Raw genomic sequence first — 18937 nt, 5'->3', positions numbered from 1 at the left:
ATCTGGTAATTATATACATTCACAGAAGATACATGTTTGGTTGGATGACAATTCTATTGAGTACTATTAGTATTTTCCCTTCAATAAATATTTTTGAGATTTCCATTCTGACTTTTAAGGGACATGATTCTTCCATCTATTCAGCACTGGTGAGGCCTCACCCGGAGTATTGTGTCTACTTTTGGGGTCCATTTTTTCAAAAAAGATGAGGACAGATTGGAAAGAGTCAAGTAGAGAGTGCAAAAAAAATTAGGGACTGGGAGTCAAGATTTGTATAGAAAGGCTAGAATAACTAGATTTATTTAGCCTGGGGAAGAGAAAACTGAGAGGGGATTTAATAATAGTCATCATAACACCTGAAAGGCAATTACAGAGAAGAGGGACATGGGCTTTTCTCTATGCCCAAGTGGACAGAACTAGGAGCAATGGCTTCAAGCTTCAGTAGGGGAAATTTATGCTGGAGTTTCAGAGGAACTTTCTGACTATGAGAGTCATAAAGGCTACCTAAAGAAACTGTAGAATCTCCATCCTTGGAAATTTTCAAGAGATGGGTTAGTCTGACGCTTGACTGGGGTGGTTTAGTCAGGGATACTCCTACCTTGCACAGGGGGTAGACTAGATGACCTGCTGAGGTCCCTTCAATCCCTACTTTCCTACGCTCATAGATCGACTTTGGGTCTGTTATGTGTGGTTCCCTTGGAACACTACACAATTAGAAGGGAAAAAAATAAAAAGAAGCCTAGGTAATGGCACAACAATAAAGGATAATTTTGCTCATTGCAAGCATATCATAAGAATTCCTATGGAGCTACTTCAGTCTTACAACACTTGATTTAGGTATTTTGCATCTGGGTTGCATTTCTTTAGGTAGCAGGAAGTATAGGATTACATACATGCTTACATGGAGTCCAAATTCTCCATCACTGTTCACATGAGTAAGGAGTAATGGGTTGGGTCCATGCTGAATACATATTGTTAGCAGATTCACAAGTTTGAATCATGCTTCACTATTTTTCTTAAGTAATTGTATGTGTGTATGTGTAACAGATAATGTGCAAAATCCCTTTTGACTTCGAAGTTGTATGTTCATGTACATAGGCAATAAATGTTTTGACAGCTCTTTCTGGACAAATTGCTTTTTGTGAATAGAATAAGAGTTAGTAATTTATTAGTGCACAATCTGTACAGAGTATTTTATATAACTCCAGTGACACATTCTTCTTTATGCCTATTAACACTGCATAATATCTGTGCTATTACTTGCAAGCAAGACAGCCATTCAACCAATAAAGGTAATGGTGTTGTTATTGTCCAGAAAAAGCTTTTGAGTTTATTACCCTTATGTATTCTGTCAATGCTGTAATCCTCACAGTATGAATTAATGCCAAATAATCTCTTTACATTTTATAAGCCTCTTCTTTAGATTGAACTAACTGACTAAACTATATACCATTTTCCTCTGGGGAAAAATGGGGAAACAGAGCAAGGATTGCAGAGTGGATAATGAAGCTCTGTGTATGGAAAAAAAATGTTATTAGCCTTTTTTATTACCAGAGCATTACCCCATTTAAGTACCTTTTGAAAAACAGTTTATTCAGCTAGGCTCATTCAAAGCACTTGTTTAGCTAAAATGTCATACCATCTCTGTTGTCACTTTTATATTAATGTTGTTGGAAGGCACTTTCCATGACCTTGAGACACTATCTGTCTGCTTGCTTACATATCATATTTATGTTCTGCATAAATATAGTGCTTGTTAATTGACCGTTCAGCATATATTACTATAATACACTGTAGCCCTTATGTCTTATTTATTTATTATACAATGCATCTAATTTTATAGTTCTAAATTCAGTTATTTAAAATTATTATTTTTTCTTTTATTCTTTCATTGAATGGATTTCATACTTTGACAATTTTGGGTAAAATCTATGAAGACCAAATCTGATCTCAGATTGGGACTTGAAGTTGCCTGGACTGCAAATCTAGGCTGGTCTAATTCTAGAGAAACCCCATAAGGACGGTAGTATCTCAGAAAACTGATCAGTCCATGAACTACGGGTCATCTGCATTTGTTCTGCTCCTGTTGTCTGGTTCTGAATCTAACTTTTGGAGGGGGAAGGAGTGCATAGCAAGTGTCTGTCCAATAAGTTTCTTCACCAGTGAAACCCCATTTTTGTATAAGTCTCATTATGGCATATTATTCTGTTTAGTTTTATGAGCTTTTCATCTTGACTGATTAAAAACAAAAAAGAATTTGAGCTGCTGAATTTACATTGATTTCCCAGTACTCAGGTTTTCAGATTCTGTTTGTTTTAGCCTATTAGGTAATATGGTCCAGTGTGAAATCTAGCTTCAGAAATGGTTCTGGAAAGGGAAACGTGTGAGGTTTTTCTGAAATGGATTTTTTTTCTTTTCAAATGAACTTCTATTTATAACTGTGGGACAGTGGTTTTGATTGCAACAATTTTATCATACTAACATAACTCATGACATCTGTAAATTCAATTCCTGCACTGCAGGCTGCTTTTAAGTGTTCATTTTTTCTGCATTGGACCATGTTTTCCCAGCTGTCCAGAGAAGCAACCTATAGAAAACACTTGATTTTATGGTTCAGATGGTGGAATTTTTATCAGAGTAATATCTTTCTGTTCAGGCATTTGCATTTTAAAAACAAATTGATGAACATGATGTCAGAATGTTTATTGTTTCAGTCCTGGGAAGATTTTCTTGGCATCTGGTGTTGATCTTACAGGTGTGTCTAATTGTTATAAAGCCACAGCTGCATGAATTTGATTGCCTAAGAAAGTCTGCCATGTCTTATCATTTCAATGCAATACAGATTGCCTCATTTCTCACCTTTGAATTGCTCTGAAGCCTACAGCACATTTATAATTGAATTATGAATGCTGCAAAGGAACATAAAATAACACTTCCTTCAAACCTCAAAGGCTAAATTCTTGCCTTTTTGGATTCATGCATAAGAATGAAGAGAGTTCAAAGTCTGTCTCATTATTTAGACCCTAGAACATATTTTATGGTTTAGAGGTTAAAAAAAAGATTCTGTACTTATTTTCCCACTTTGCCAGATTTTTCCTTTAGTTCTCTTGAATGGGATGTTCAGGTGAAAGCTTTGCCAAACAACAACCTTTGGGGGAGGATATAGGATTCTATAGGATTTTCTTAGTGATAATCTCTGCAGACATTTTAGCGTATATTCCTGGGCCAGGTACAGACATTACACTTCTACCTGTATAGGTGGTTCTGTAACAGACAGAAGTTTGGCACACAAAACTAATCTTTATCTGTAACACAACAGAAGTTTGGCGCACACAGACTGGTTTAAAAATGGCAGAACCTAGTCTATGATTTACACCCCCACCAAGGTTGAATGTGTGTTCTGTTAACTACTGATCTAAACTATACTGCTTACAGAAAATGGGGTAAATTAAATCGATTCCTTGTTGGGCTTTTTGCATGTCTGTACCTAGCTCTGATTACTTGGAATTTGATCTTACTAATACAATATGCTGTTATTTGCATGTTGGACACCACAGGTATTGCACTAGCCCTGCAGGCTTCACAGGTAAATACATGTGTCAAACGTATCTCCTGTACAGGTCAGACTTATTTAAATAATGTTTCCATATGTAACATCCACCTACTATTCAGTGTCTAAAATTAAGGGCACAGGGTCAGAACCAGATTCATCATCTAGGTACCTAAATTACTACATCTAAGCTGCACAGACTAATCCAGAATGCCCCTACTCAAGTAACTGCAAACTTAAATGCATTCAACACCTCCGTTGTAGACTTTCAGGATCCCAAGGTACATGACCCTGGGATCTTGCATGTGCATAAATTTTCCCCTTTCTGAGCACCTTGGCACCAAGCTCCCACCCATGTATCATTCTCAACTCTGCCAAAGTTCATGAGGAGCCCAGTCTGTTCAGCCTGTCTAGTGCACGAGAGCATAGAGATCACCACAAAATACAGGAGGCATAGTCACTTTAACTCACAAGTATTCTCGGAGGAAGAAGACACACCAAGTTTTTATATCAATAATTCTAAACCAGGGTGCTGTGGTTGTTGAGATTCTTTCAAGGGTGTTACAGGGTGTCACACAATGTTAGCACTGTTAGGTATGCAAATTTTCACAAGATAAATCCAGGGATTTCAAATAGGAAAAACATTCTGCCCTGTTGTGGTCTTTCTGATTTCTTTGCAACAGAAGAATTGTTCTTTTTGTTTTGTTTTGTTTTGTTTTGTTTTTTGGCAGTGAAAAATGAGTGAAAGCTAAGACCTGGCATATTCCAAGGGATTGCTTATATATTATCCTAGTGGTTAGGATACTCCCCCAGGGTGTGGGAGATCTGAGTTCTAGGTCCTTCTTACCACGAGAGGATTCAAACCTACCTCTCCTACTTCCCAGGAGAGTACCCTGACTACCAAGTAATAGAATAGCTGAATGGTGTCACTGTACAGAAAGGGACACAAAATTCACACGACCAGAAAGAGACAAGTGAAAAAAGGAGCCTAAGTTTGTAACTTGATATTTAGGGCACTCAGCTGGGAGTAGAGAATCTTGGGTTCTGGTCTCAGCTCATAGGATTTATCTGTTTTTGAGCCAATGACTGTCTAATGTAATATGCATTAATAGTCCTGGGAACAGGAACCAAAACTTACATTTCTTCCCTCTCGGCTGAGTGACCTAACCACTACGGCAGGGTGCTGATCTTGCTGCTTTATTCTTGCTGCTGCTAGCTGAAACAGTTCCTTGATCCACAGTTCCCAAGTGATTAGAGCATTATGAGGTCCAAACAAGCAGCATTGCTGACTTTCTTAATGATAATCTCTGCAGATATTTCAGTCTATACTCTTGGATCCATGCAGGTCTTCCAAAGCACACCAAAGAAAAGGAGGGACTATATATACCTATTGTGTAAACCCTTCAAAGTTTGGCCTGCTGAATCTGAAAACATTCTGTATTGGATCTGCTGTCCCTGAAATCAGTGGGCTTGCCCCACGGCTGAATTTGGCCCACCAAGTTTGGTGTTCTTTTGTCAGCGTCCGCAAAGAATAAATAGAAAGAGGCATGTATATAGTGTACAGTCTATAGAAGAGCAAATGCTATTTAACAGACTAAAGAAAAAAGAATGAGAACTACAATGTTTACAAGTTTTAATGAAATAATATAAATACTTTCACATAATGAGCAGAGTCCCCTTCAATGGAAATCTTCAAAACGCTTTGCAAGTTTTAGTCTTTTGATTTCTGTTGACTATAGAGTAAGTCACGTGGCTAATTGCCTGCACAATGCTTTGGAAAGATAACCCTTGGAATTTAGATTTTTCTAAAATTTTCAATAGCCTTTCTGATATTTGCCAGCACTGTCCTTGTGTTTAACTTCCAAGTTTACTTTCCTTGGTTAAGATGTTTCCATCACCTTCTCTTGGGTGCTTCTTAGGTATATGTTATGTATGCCTTTTAGATGGTTGTACCTTATAGCGTAATAATTAATCTTCAGACAAACCTGTTCTGCCTATTGTTTCAAATATTGTTGGATCCTCTGTCTGTCTACTTCATGGCTGATATTCTTCACACACAATTCTTCTTCCAAAAGCCCAGAAAACATATTTCGTTTCACTCATTCTTGTTACAAAAGTAAGATTGACAACTTGTGGATGTACTCACAGAGGTATAATGAGCTCCTTCTGTGCCTGCACCAGGGATGAGGGCTTGGTGGGTATGCTGACCACTGGAGAGTGGGGAGGCAAGAGGGAGAACAGAAGGGAGAAGGAGTGAAATCTTACTTGCTGCTGCTCTCCATGGAATGAAGGCGGCTGCTGCTGCTATAGCAGCATTGGCTCAGGTGGACACAGCCCAAAGGCTGGGCTCCTAAGACCCATCCCTGTGCCCCACTTGCTCCCCTTGCCCTCAAATATGTTACAAGGTATAGGGCTGTGCCTGGTGCAGCAAAGATGCCCTTGGCACTGGGGGGAGCATGATTTTGTTCATCCCTTGACCTCCAGATAGACTGCTGGGTGTGGCACTTCTTTGTCTGGCTCCTGTGTCTGGGCAAGAGCGGCACAGGGTGGTGTACACTGTGGCAAAGATTTCTGGGGTCAGGGGGTGACTCCCCCAATAGTCGGTGGCAGGGGCTGGTGCCCAGTTGCCCCATCCTAGTTATGCTACTGCCTGTTCACAGTGCAGGTCTGGAATTTCTCGGGATGGTGAGGAAAAAATAGGAAACCAGGTTGTGATACTTAAACAACAAGAACCTACAACACATTTGAGCCTGACAAAAAGTAAGAGGAAATCTGAATGTTGTTCAATCAGAGAAATTGATTTCTGAAAGTGTGTGGGTGAGGTGCTAAAAGAAAAAGGAGAACCTCAACTGACCTTTTCATTTTTCTATATATTTTACAGTGTTTGTGATTTAACTGTACAAACAGACTCCTGATTTTCTTGATCTGGATAAAAGAATCTCATACGGAACCTCCCTGGAAGTTTAGACTTTCGGGTAAAACCTATCTGCTTCTCAAATCTATTCCCATATGCAACTGGGTTATTGAAATGCATGATTAAACCATACAAGGCTTCCAAATAGAAGGTGTAAACAGCAGTAGTTAGAGAACTGGATTAGAAATTGCTAAAACCTGGGCACTGCAACTGCCAGCTTTAGAAGTGCTCTGACAGATCCTGGATAAGTGGTAATCTTCTTAAATGTTTATATTTTGCTACAGTAAGCCTCGTTAATAAGCAAACCCTGTAATAAGAGGACATAGCCCATAGCAATCTGGTTTGGCACTGCATGTAGCCAACTAATTTGAAAAGAGACTTGATGTTTTCAACAGGCTGGGGGAGAATGGAACCTGAGCTGTGACACTGAGAATATTTTGATTAGTAGGCACCAAATTAGACACACAGAACAAACCATGTCAGTTAAACTTGCTTAATGGCAGTCCTAGCTTGTTAAATGTTTCTCTGAAGTAAAATAGATAAAGTCAGTGGGAGAAAATAGCTAGCAGTTGCTCTTTAATCAGAACTGGATTAATGTCCCACCCAGAGCAAAAAACCATTTGAAGAGGTACTGTTTCTGACATAAGATACCATAACTCCTACTATATAACATGTGAAAAAGGTACCCTGGGTATGAATCCAACATTTTTTGGTACCCTTACACATCACAATGCTTTCTTTTTGTTGGCTAAATGGCATAGCTAAATTCCTATCAACATGACTGACCAGTGAAAACTGGGCATCAGGTGTCCAGTACTCACTTTTAATACTCAAATGGAGTATCTGAGAGGAGAGGTGGGACAGGGAAGAGGGGGAAAAGGGGAGTAACATAAAACTAAATTCTTGAAGAGAGGTTGAGTTCATTTTAAATAGCCTACCTTTCCATCACTCATGCTTCCACTTCCCAGCATTATTTAACATGTGAAACCAACATTCACTAGACATCCAAGAAATGATATCAGAAGGGCAACAGAAACTTTGGACAGGATGAGGAACAAGGTAGAGGTGGTGGCTGAAGCTGAGGGATTGGAAGAAATGTCTGAAGCTGAGGGAGTGGAAGAAATGTCTTTAAATGCAAAATAGGTCATTTGTTAATCCTAACTTGAACTGCTATTAAGGTGGAGTGCATAACAAGGGGCTCCACCCAACATATCCTCATTTTTTAGTAAATTTTAAGAGAGTTATAGTGTAATATTTCCAAAATAGATGGCAGGTGCCTTCCTGGAGGGATAATTGGGCTCCATGTGATGTGTTTTTCTTTGTCTGAAAGTATTTCCATTTTCTCTTTATACCCTCCACTTCACTGGCTTACATAATCTTTTGACTGAAACTCTACAGTATTTTGGCCTATTTTGTTTCCTCTACGGAGGAATTTGGGGGCCCTTCTGTCCCAAAGGGGTTCTTCTTTTCTTTCAGAATGAAATAGGCTAGGAACTTGGTTTTCCCATTTGAAGAAGTTGGGCTTGAGCCTGGGACTTGATATCCTGCCAACTGGAATTTGAAAACGGTGTAAATAGTTTGTTAGGTTGTCTTGTCAGTTTCAGCTATGTATCTAAGCTGTTGATGGATATTTCAGTAGAGGGCCAAGTCTGTGCATCTACTGTAATGAAAAAGAAATTAACACCTTCAATTAAAAAATGATTTAAACATCATATCAATATCTTCTTTATGGATATTGACATGAAAATGGCCATGAAGATTTGCAGAGACATCTCTGAACAAAAACTTCATACCAGCCTTTGACAACTGAGCCCAATCTAATTAAAAAAAATAATCTTATGTACCCTTCCTTCAGCACCTCAATTTCTTCAAGAAAAATGATGTTGTTTAATCTTACATAGAAACACAACACTAATCCTTTCTTCCTGTTTTTTTTACCAGACTACAACTCCCCCTATCAGTCCAAAAGAAATCAGGTGGCATCCATACAACCTTGAAGCAGAGGTAATGGGATTAATAGTTGATCCTCCACCGCAGTTTATCTTACTGGGACTGGCTTTCATTCAAAATACTTGTTGTTTTCATGATTTAAAGCTGCACAAGTTGCAAAGCTCTTGAACATTATTAATAGTTTCTTTTGTTCTATTAATAGTTTCTTTTGTTCACATCATTTGCTTTTAATAAACTACAGGTATCCATTAAGTTCACATTGGTCTGCCTAGTTAAAAGAAAACCAGAGTTTCATCTATGAAGAGTTTCAGGAATTTTGAAAAAACCCCCAGAATGGAGTGTGTGAAAAATCCCAAGGACACCAGGATTCTGGTTTCCTGATGAATCAGGCCTGGAAGCATAGCCTTTACAGTCTCCAGAGCCATCTCCTGAAGTCTGAGGTACATAGGCTAGGAACATTTAGTGCAGATCTGTTCTGTGTTTTGGTCTCCTTGATATCACTTTTCAATTCAGTGAATGTCCAATATAAATTAAAGGGAAAATTGATCCTGGCATTCAAGCTCCACCCGGCAGTTAAGATGTCTTTCCCAGTTCAGATATGACTGTTACCAGGAAGATTCAGAGCTATGGTGGTCAATGATGCCACCACAGGTAGCAGAACTTTTATTCGTACTATTAAGCAGCTATAGAAGTAAGCATTAAGTAATATAAGTACAGTTCAGATTCACTGTCTCGGATAACTTTGTAGAAACAATGCCTTTACCCAGTCTAGTTACTGTCTACAATTAAATTGTTCAAATGCTCAGAAATCTATTCAGTGTAGCACTTGTGAATTCACAATTGTGTATTACACAAACTAATCTGAATTATCTATCTCAGCTTGTTCAGAAGAGCATTCTCCCTTTGGAATACGTCTGGCTAATTGTGCATCAGAAACAAAAATGTTTCCTTACCCCTGCAGGTGGAAGCTGAAGCCCTAAAGCATGACATTTGATTATAGTCAGTATCTTAATGAAGAGCTATAACTACAGTGAGTCTGTTGAGGACATTAGTCAGCCTTTTTTTCTGATGGAAAGGGATGAATAAGGACTGGACTGGCAAGAAGATTGGGTTTAGGAGCCAGAGAAAACAGGGACTAGATATGTAAGGAGCCTGGAACTGGAGCCAGGAAGGAAAACAGGCAGGGCTAAGATTACTGCATGTGAGAAGCCAGGGGACTACCTGGGGTTAGCTGGACAATGAGATTTCTAGTGAAGCAGGAAGATGAGGAGGAATGGGATAGAGCTGATGAGCAGGAAGCATACAGAGGACTGGGAAAGGCTAGACAAAGAGATTGGGGCAAGGAGTGGCCAGGTGGATAATACTGAGAATGGGACTATGAGCTGTTTGTATGGGTAGACCGAGTGAAGGAAGCAAATGGAAGGCAGAGTGGGGAAAGGAAGCAAAACAAAAGAGGAATTTAGAACGAAGGAACTAGGTCTGGCAGGGTAAGGAAACAAGGCCTGATAAGGGAGAAACAAGACAGTAGAGGAAATAGGTCAGAAAAGATGATGCTTGAGGGGAACAGGCCGAAGAGTAATTGCCCCACTCCGAAGCCTAGGTTCCTTGAGCCTCACCATTCCTCTGCTGTCAGCAAATATCTATGAAACTCACTAGCAAGGTATTTTTTCACCCACTACTGCTGGTTCATCCAACAGGATGACAACTGGCTGCTGCTCTCAGTCACTCCATTGCTCAAGAGATAGAGAACCCTACTTTTGAGCCATATGGGAGTCAGTATGGTGCCGCACGATAGGATTTTTGGTTTCGCTGTCTGTTTAAAAAGAAAAAAAACACTGGGAAATTATCAGCTATATTAAAAGAATATTACCGTGGTTGCAAAATATGGGGCTCCAAAGGTAGGAAATAACAGAACAAAGGTCTGTGTAACCTCAGTTCTACCTCCACACGTGTGTGTATTGTGAATCAGTCTTTAATCATATGATGCAGTCCTTAACTACAGGCCCCTACTTCATTCAGTACACAGAAGAGATGTCCTTTGGGGATGAATTCAAGTTTGTAATTCTGTTGTCTGTAGGACTCCTGCCTCACTTGTTGCAGAAATTTAGAAGGTGTTTGGTGAAAGAGGCAGGGGCCTTCAGGAAATAAGCCTTATAATTAAGGCAGTTGAATGCTGCCTTGGCAAAGTCAGTTGTATCCCTCCCTGTGCTTCAGAGCTTCTCTGTGATGTTGGGCACGCTAAGCTTTTCATAAACAATCAATGCTTGTATGTTCCTCACTTTCTGGGTGCCAGACTAGAGACCTGAGTTTTGATTTGCAAGAATATTGAGCATTCACAGCTGCAACTTAAGTCAGCACTGAACATATTCACAGCTCCTGCTATATAATAGCGGTCTACAACATATGGCCTGTGGGCCAGATCTGATCTAGCATTGGGGACTGGGCAGACTTCTGGGCCACAAGGGCAGTCAGGTTGTAAGCTTCAACCCACACCTCTAAAAGGCTTCTGGCCCTGCTGTATAATATGAAGTACTCTAAAATGTCAAGTCCTAGGCATCTCATATTACAATACCTTTTTACTATGCCTCAGTTCCCCCATCTGTAATGAGTAAGTATTCCTTTCACTTGTATGTTGAAAAGAAATTCATTCTTGTTTGTGAAGCGCTCAGATGCCAAAGTGAAGAGTGCTGTAGAAAATCTCATGAGGAAATGAATTATTTGGCCTTCAGAGCAGGTGTTGCATAGTGTGCCATAAATAGAACAGGTCACACGTTGAATAATAAGGATGAAATTAAATAGTGAATAGCTTCTCCTTCAGTGACCACTGTCTCCTGTGCACTGAATGAGGAAGAGGTGCTCTGGAAAACAGTATAATGGAATTAGAAACTGTACCATATTACGTGTGTAGAAGGGGGCCAAATTAAGATTGCACAGATAACCTCCATACTGGCATGTTCTAACTTTTGCCATGTCTGTACCAATTACTCAAATCCACAGCCCACTTGTCTCTCTCTACTTCCTTTCTGTCCACTCTTACATTTCTGTTTGTGTCTCTCTCCAAGTATGTGCCATATGGTACTACCAGACAAAAGTTGAGCTCGTCAGTTCCCAAATCATCCTCTTGTTCCCTGCTCCCCTGCTGTTGACAACAGAATCAGCTTCCCTATCACCAAGCTTCCTAATCTTAGTACTGTTTTCAGCTCCTATTACACTTCCAGAATATCATCAAATCTTACGTTTCTTTCTGAAGAAGACTGAAAATTCTCATCTGTCTCTTCTGTCCCTATGTATTGAATGCATGTCTGTGCCTTCAGTTCTCTTTCACTTCAAATACCACAGCCTCCTCTTCTGTGGATAGTTCTTTCCTGTTCTCTTACACTTCATCAAGAACACAGTGGTTAAAATCACCTTGCTTACCTGCAGCTTGAAACATTCAGAGGTGGATTAAGATATATTGGGGCCCTGGGCTCAGGCACCTCCCATGGCCTGCCCCTTCCCCCCCCCCATGCCCTATTCCAAAGCTATGGGCAGCACAGCAGGAGGCAGCAGCCCCCCAGGCCCAGGGCAGGAGCCACAGCTGCCCCCACCTGCAGGAAAGAGCACTCGGCCAAATCCGATCAGTCATAAAGCTTCCTCATGTTGGGGCCGAGGGGTTGTGGCCAGCAGCCCGGGCACGTGGGCCGGGGAAAAGGTCGGCACAGCAAACTAGAATTAGGCACTGACATGTAGAGGTTGATTAAAGATTGTTTTACTTACATCGTAGGTGGTCGCGGTGCAGGCAGGAAAAACTTTCTTGAGTTGCAGTTACAGACAAACACAAGCGGAGTTTGCTAGGCTCCACCGAAGACACACGAGCGGAGTTTGCTAGGCTCCGCTAAATGAACACGAACAGAGCTCTGGATACCACTCACGGAGTTTGCTAGGCTCCATGGAACGACCGAAATGAGAATCCGAAAGGTGACTCTCCATGAGCGCGCAGGGTAGGGTACATCGAGGGATCATGTGGTGATGGGGAGAGGCTAGAGGTTGATCAGGCCCCTGTATCCTCCTCTAAGTCACACGCGGAGTTTGTTAGGCTCCACGGTGCGCTTAGAGTTCTTCACGAGATGGATGTGAAGTCCTCCAACTTGGGCGGAAACTGCTCAAGCCTCTTATACGGCTAGCAAGCCAATCGCTAGCCGCCACGTGGGAATAATTTAAAAACAGCCAATAGTGGGAAACAAATTTACATATGGGTGACGGGAACTCCTTTGCACCGGGGTTTTCTCTATGCAACTGAGAATTGCACTGTGCAAAGAAAGCTCCATGTGGCGGGAAATAATTCTGCAGTGCCGAAGCGCACACAAAATCATACCCTTTGGATCATACATCCCCCCCTTGCTGAAGGCACAGCTGAATTATACCACATGCTCGTCACTCGGGTCGCCAGTAGCTCTTATAACGGGTCGTTGAACTAAACGGGTAAACACAAAATCAGCTAACATAAGAAGTTCGTCCTCCAGGGATCGAATCAAATAATAGCCGGCACAAATACATACACACATAACCAGATTCATAACAAAAAATTGCAAGATCAGGGCTTCAGTGGGCGTCATGGCGAAGTCGCCCATCAAGCCCTCACTTCTGCCAATGATGTTGTCCTTCTTGGGGCTTCTCTCCGCCATGCACTCTGAGTTCCGGATCTGTGAAAAGAATTCTCTTAAACAATTATTTCACCAATATTTACAAAATTCACATGGAACCGCACTATCATTTCTAAGACATATAATACAGGTGTTTGAACACAACTCTACTCTGGACAACAGTCTCTTGCACACTCAACTAGATGAAATCGTCAAGGATTCGTCATCCAGTTCTTCCAGATAATGAAAACCTAACTCATAGGCCAGTTGCCATTGGCCTGCGTCCCCTAAAATCCGAAGTTGCCGCTTATTGAGTCCAGAACGCTGTAGGAGAAATCCAAACATGTATCGCTCCTCTGGTGTTCTCTGTGACAACGATGGAAGATCGGATTCGCGATGTCTTGCGCCTTGAGCCTCGGTCAGGTGTCAACGTTCCCGATAGCTAGATATTCTTGGCTCCATCAGGATACGCAGTCATGACAACTGACGCAGAAGATTACTCACAGGTTGGTTCACCATTGGGTTAAGCAGAATCCGGAGTATAGCGATGTTCTTTCGCCCATAAACCTCAAGACAACTATCTATGCTGTGAATGGTCACTGGAACGGTTCCAGGATTTCGTAGATGACGGTGAGGCCATGGTCTTATTCGCTGGAGTGATGTCAGTCTTAGTGCACATGCTCTGGGGTTCCAGGCACAGTACGAGACTCTGATAATCGCTAGCATGAGTTGCTCTGCACCGATGCGTTCTAGCCGTCTGTCATGCCATGCGTGGGCTTTCTGACCGATCAGTCCTGCAACAAGCGCTGGCAGTGGAATAGGCCAGTGAACGTTGAACGCCACCATGTCTATGTCAGTGATATGTCCTCTACTCCACGAAGCTTGTCTGACCAAGAAGCTTGCTTCTTCCTGGTTCAGCAGGTCGGACCCAAGTTCCACGACCAAACGTCCCAACCATACAGCTAGAGTTTCTTCAGGTTGGATTCTTGATTCTCTGCACAAATCCTGCAGTTCAGTTCTGGTGCGAGCGTAATAGGTAGTAGCTCGAATTACACTCTGTGGATTGATGACTCGACTGGTTGTTGCTACAGGCTGATCTGTTACTTCGGGAGTCATTGCTGCTGTTATTGTTTCAGGCAGGAGGGGCGGATGCACTCCTCCGATCGATTCTCCCTTCCGTTGGCAAGAAGGCGTGGTCGCCGGAAGTGACGCTGCGTCAGTGGGCGGGGTCGCCGGCTGAACTCTCGCGAGTTCCTCCGAAGCTCCACTCTTCTCTTCCGGTTCTTCCACGCGGTCTCCCTCTTGCTCGGTGCCATCTTGGCGTGGCGTCTCAAGATTTTCTTTCGCAGCCGCCTCTTTGACTGCTTGAACGGCCATACGCAGCTGGGCTTTCAAACTTAAATTTTTCTGCATTAGATCAGTTACTGTACGGAAAGTTGCAGTTAACATTCCCCCCTTGTCGTATCTCGGGGTTACCCTCTCATCTGCAGCGCATTCCTCCATCTCCAGTTCTTCGCGGAGCTTGGATGGAAGCTCGCGACCCCTCAATCTAGACGCCAGCATAAAGGTGGCGAACCGGTCGATCAGCACCGGTTCTTCACTCTCCCAAGCACATCTTAGGCAACAGGCACGCTCCCGGGTGAGGGTTGGGTTTACTGCACCTGCTGGGCTGACTCTGGCGAGGGACACAGTGTCGAGGGGCCTAAACAGGACCCACTCATCATTCATTATACACCCGAATGCAGCGGGGGGAAGATACACTTCCCTCTCTCTTGGGGCTCCGTCTTCAGAAGCTCCCTCTTCTCCCTTCAGTGAAAGGCATCCGCTGATAAACCTTTCACCCGTTCCGCCCGCCTGGTGGTAAGCAATATGTGCCTCCAGTTCCACAACGCTTGCTACGTCGCGTTTCCCACTTCACCAAGGGCAGTTCTCAACTAATTCTAGTTCTATTGTGCTTTCCCCGTATCCCATCCTCATTGCCATGTTGGAGCCGAGGGGCTGTGGCCAGCAGCCCGGGCACGTGGGCCGGAGAAAGGGTCGGCACGGCGAACTAGAATTAGGCACTGACGCGTAGAGGTTGATTAAAGATTGTTTTACTTACATCGTAGGTGGTCGTGGTGCAGGCAGGAAAAACTTTCTTGAGTTGCAGTTACAGACAAACACAAGCGGAGTTTGCTAGGCTCCACCGAAGACACACGAGCGGAGTTTGCTAGGCTCCGCTAAATGAACATGAACAGAGCTCTGGATACCACTCACGGAGTTTGCTAGGCTCCGTGGAACGACCGAAATGAGAGTCCGAAAGGTGACTCTCCATGAGTGCGCAGGGTGGGGTACGTTGAGGGATCGTGTGGTGACGGGGAGAGGCTAGAGGTTGATCAGGCCCCTGTATCCTCCTCTAAGTCACACGCGGAGTTTGTTAGGCTCCACGGCGTGCTTAGAGTTCTTCATGAGATGGATGTGAAGTCCTCCTCCTCCAACTTGGGCGGAAACTGCTCAAGCCTCTTATACGGCTAGCAAGCCAATCGCTAGCCACCACATGGGAATAATTTAGAAACAGCCAATAGTGGGAAACAAATTTACATATGGGTGGTGGGAACTCCTTTGCACCGGGTTCTTCTCTATGCAACTGAGAATTGCACCGTGCAAAGAAAGCTCCATGTGGCAGGAAATAATTCTGCAGTGCTGAAGCACACACAAAATCGTACCCTTTGGGTCATGACACCTCACATGCATGGACAAGCTCTACCTGACTCAAGAAGTCTACAGGCCAACAAGAGGTAAAGTGTTGCTGGACCTGGTACTGGCCAAAGGGGATGATCTAGTCAGTGACCTAAGGATTGATGGAAAGCTGGGTGATAGTGACCATGAGCTGATCACCTTTAATATCCATTGCAAAGCTAGCAAATCAGTCAGCAATGCAGAAGTCCTTGACTTTAGGAAATCTGACTTTGACAAGCTCGGGAGGCTCATTGTTGAGGCCCTAAGGGACCATGACTCGACAGGAAGAGGAGTGGTTGTTCCTCAAGGGAGCGATCCTGACAGCACAAGGGATGTCCATCCCATCTCAGAAGAAGGGTAGCAAAAGGGCACAACAACCCCCTTGGCTCAGCAGGGAATTTGAGGACCTCCTACGTCAAAAAAGAGAGACTTAGAAAGGATAGAAGGCTGGAATCACCACCAAGGAGGAGTACTCACCACTGGTCCAGACCTTCAAGGAGTGGATCAGGAAAACCAAACTCCATCTGGCTTCACATATCAAGGATAACAAACAGTCCTTTTTCAGATATGTAGGGAGTTGGGAAAAAAAGCAAGGGTAACATTGGACCCCTGCTGAACCAAGTGGGAAAACTGACACCCAGGAAAAAGCCAACCTGATTAATGAGTACTTTGCATCAGTCTTTCATTAGCCCAAAGGGACTGCCCTACCTAGCATGATGCGGAATGGCCAGAGTGAGGGCATATTTATACCCAGCATCAGTGTAGACCTTGTAAAGGAACACCTTGAAAAGCTGGACACCTTCAAGTCAGCTGGTCCTGACAGATTACACCCTAGAGTACTCAAGGAGCTGGCAGGTGTTAAAACCCAACCATTGGCAAAAATATTCAAAAACTCATGGTGCTCAGGTGAAGTACCTGAAGACTGGAAGAAGGTCAATGTGGTACCCATCTTCAAGAAAGGGCGGAAAGTAGATCCTGGGAAGTACAGGCCAATCAGCTTGACCTCAATCCCCAGTAAGATTCTGGAGAAAATTATCAAAGAGACCCTATTGGATAAACTGGCTTAGGGCAACATCCTGAGGGACAGCCAGCACGGGTTTGTCGCGGGTAGGTCTTGCCTGACCAATCTCATCTTCTTCTATGACCAGGTGACATGCCACCTGGGCAAGGGAGAAGAGATTGACATCGTATATCTGGACTTCAAAAAAGCCTTTGATCTGGTGTCCCATGATCTCCTCGTGGAAAAATTGGCCAACTGTGGCCTCGGTTACACCACAGTCCACTGGCTGGGAAATTGGCTTTAAGGTCAGACCCAGAGAGTAGTAGTCAGTGGTAGCGAATCATTATGGCACTCCATGACCAGTGGTGTCCCCCAAGGCTCTGTCCTTGGGCCAGTTCTCTTTAACATCTTTATCAACGATGTGGACATTGGTGTCAGAAGCGCACTGGCCACATTCTCTGATGACACTGAACTTTGGGGAATAGTGTCCACACCTGAGGACAAGCTAGTGATCCAGGCTGACTTGGATAAGCTTAGTAAGTGGGCGGGTACAAACCTGATGATGTTCAATACCGATAAATGCAAGGTACTCCACCTCAGGAACAAAAACCCATGGCATACTTATAGGCTCGGCAGTGCTACGCTTGCTAGCACCATAGCTGAAAGCGACTTTCATAGTAGTTTGGGGTCAGAAGGGACCTGAACAGATCATCTAGTGTGACCCCCCGCCACTTGCAGGAGCACACGCTGGGATCACACAACGCCAGACAGGTGTTTGTCCAACTCCTTTTTGAATTTACCCAAGGTAGGAGCTAGGACCACTTCCCTAGGAAGTTGGTTCCAGATCCTAGCCACCCTAACAGTGAAATACTGCCTCCTAATCTCTAACCTGAACCTGTTCTCCAGCAGCTTCTGGCCATTGTTCCTCGTCACCCCAGGTGCTGCTGGGGGGAATAGGGCCCTTCCTATTTGCTGCTGATATCCCCTAACGAGTTTGTAGGCAGCCACCAAATCCCCCCTAATCCTCTGCTTGCTGAGGCTGAACAGGTTCAGGTCCCTGAGCCTTTCCTCATAGGACCTGCCCTTTTGCCCTCCAACCAAGCAGGTGGCCCTCCTCTGAACCCTCTCAAGGCTGGCCACATCCTTCTTAAAGTATGGTGCCCAGAACTGGACACAGCACTCCAATTGTGGCCTGACCAATGTCGCATAGAGGGGGAGTATCACCTCTCTGGAACGGCTTGAGACTTGGGGGTCATGATTGACCACAAGCTGAACATGAGCCACCAATGTGATATCGCAGCTGGTAAAGCAAACAAAACTCTGGCTTGTATCCATAGATGCTTCTCAAGTAGATCTCAGGATGTCATCCTCCTGCTATACTCAGCCTTGGTGAGGCCGCAGCTGGAGTACTGTATGCAATTTTGGGACCCGAAGTTCAAGAAGGATGTGGAGAAGCTTGAGAGAGTCCAGAGGAGAGCCACACGCATGATCAGAGGGCAAGAGAATAGGCTTTATGAAGAGAGGCTGAGAGCCATAGGACTCTTCAGCCTGAAAAAGTGCAGGCTTGGGGGACCTGGTGGCTGCCTATAAGTACATAAGGGGTGTGCATCAGGACCTGGGGGAACGTCTGTTCACCAGAGTGTCCCAAGGGATAACAAGGACCAATGGTCATAAACTCCTTCAAGACCATTTTAGGATGGACATAAGGAAAAAATTCTTTACTATTTGAGCCCCCAAGACCTGAAATAGACTCCCTCCAGAAGTGGTGCAGGCACCTACTCTGGACTCATTCAAGAAATGTTTAGATGTTTATCTTGCTGGGATCCTTTGACCCCAGCTGACTTCCAGCACCTGGGGCAGGGGCTGGACTTGATGATCTTCAAGGTCCCTTTCAGCCCTAATGTCTCTGAGTCTGTGAGGTCCTCACTAGAGCTAGAGCCCAGAGCCGGTTGCACAGGACCCCACACAAAATCACCCCACATCCGGGAGCCAGCACCGGGGGTATGGAGCCGCTGCTGGCCGGGTACTTGCAGCATGGACCGAGCTCCAGGGGTGGCCCCTCACCCTGCCGTGGCTCATTCCAACTGCAGCAGCAGCCAGCAAATGAGCAGGATTGTGGTGGGCCAGGCTGAGATCTGGCTTCACTGGGATCACCCTGCTGCCAGCAGATCCCAGCCACGCAT

At 43.9% G+C, this 18937-nt stretch overlaps 1 long non-coding RNA gene across 6 annotated transcripts in view; it reads left to right on the top strand.

Annotated features, from left to right (window-relative positions):
• LOC109281973 (uncharacterized) overlaps positions 1 to 18937 on the top strand; it is a 222809-nt gene that overhangs the window by 146684 nt on the left and 57188 nt on the right. For 3 of the 6 annotated variants that reach the window (XR_009461111.1, XR_009461110.1, XR_002088822.2), the window contains exons 2-3: positions 8406 to 8468; positions 8656 to 8854. This is a non-coding gene — a long non-coding RNA (uncharacterized LOC109281973). Of the gene's footprint in view, positions 1 to 6269; positions 6526 to 8405; positions 8469 to 8655; positions 8855 to 18937 lie in introns of those variants that run through there. The other 3 variants (XR_002088818.2, XR_002088821.2, XR_002088819.2) reach the window with 3 other exon arrangements.

This window comes from Alligator mississippiensis, chromosome 3 (genome assembly GCF_030867095.1).
Source record: "Alligator mississippiensis isolate rAllMis1 chromosome 3, rAllMis1, whole genome shotgun sequence".
NCBI lineage: Eukaryota > Metazoa > Chordata > Crocodylia > Alligatoridae > Alligator > Alligator mississippiensis.
Note: the sequence above shows the minus strand (reverse complement) of the source record. Positions and strands in the feature narration are given on the sequence as shown.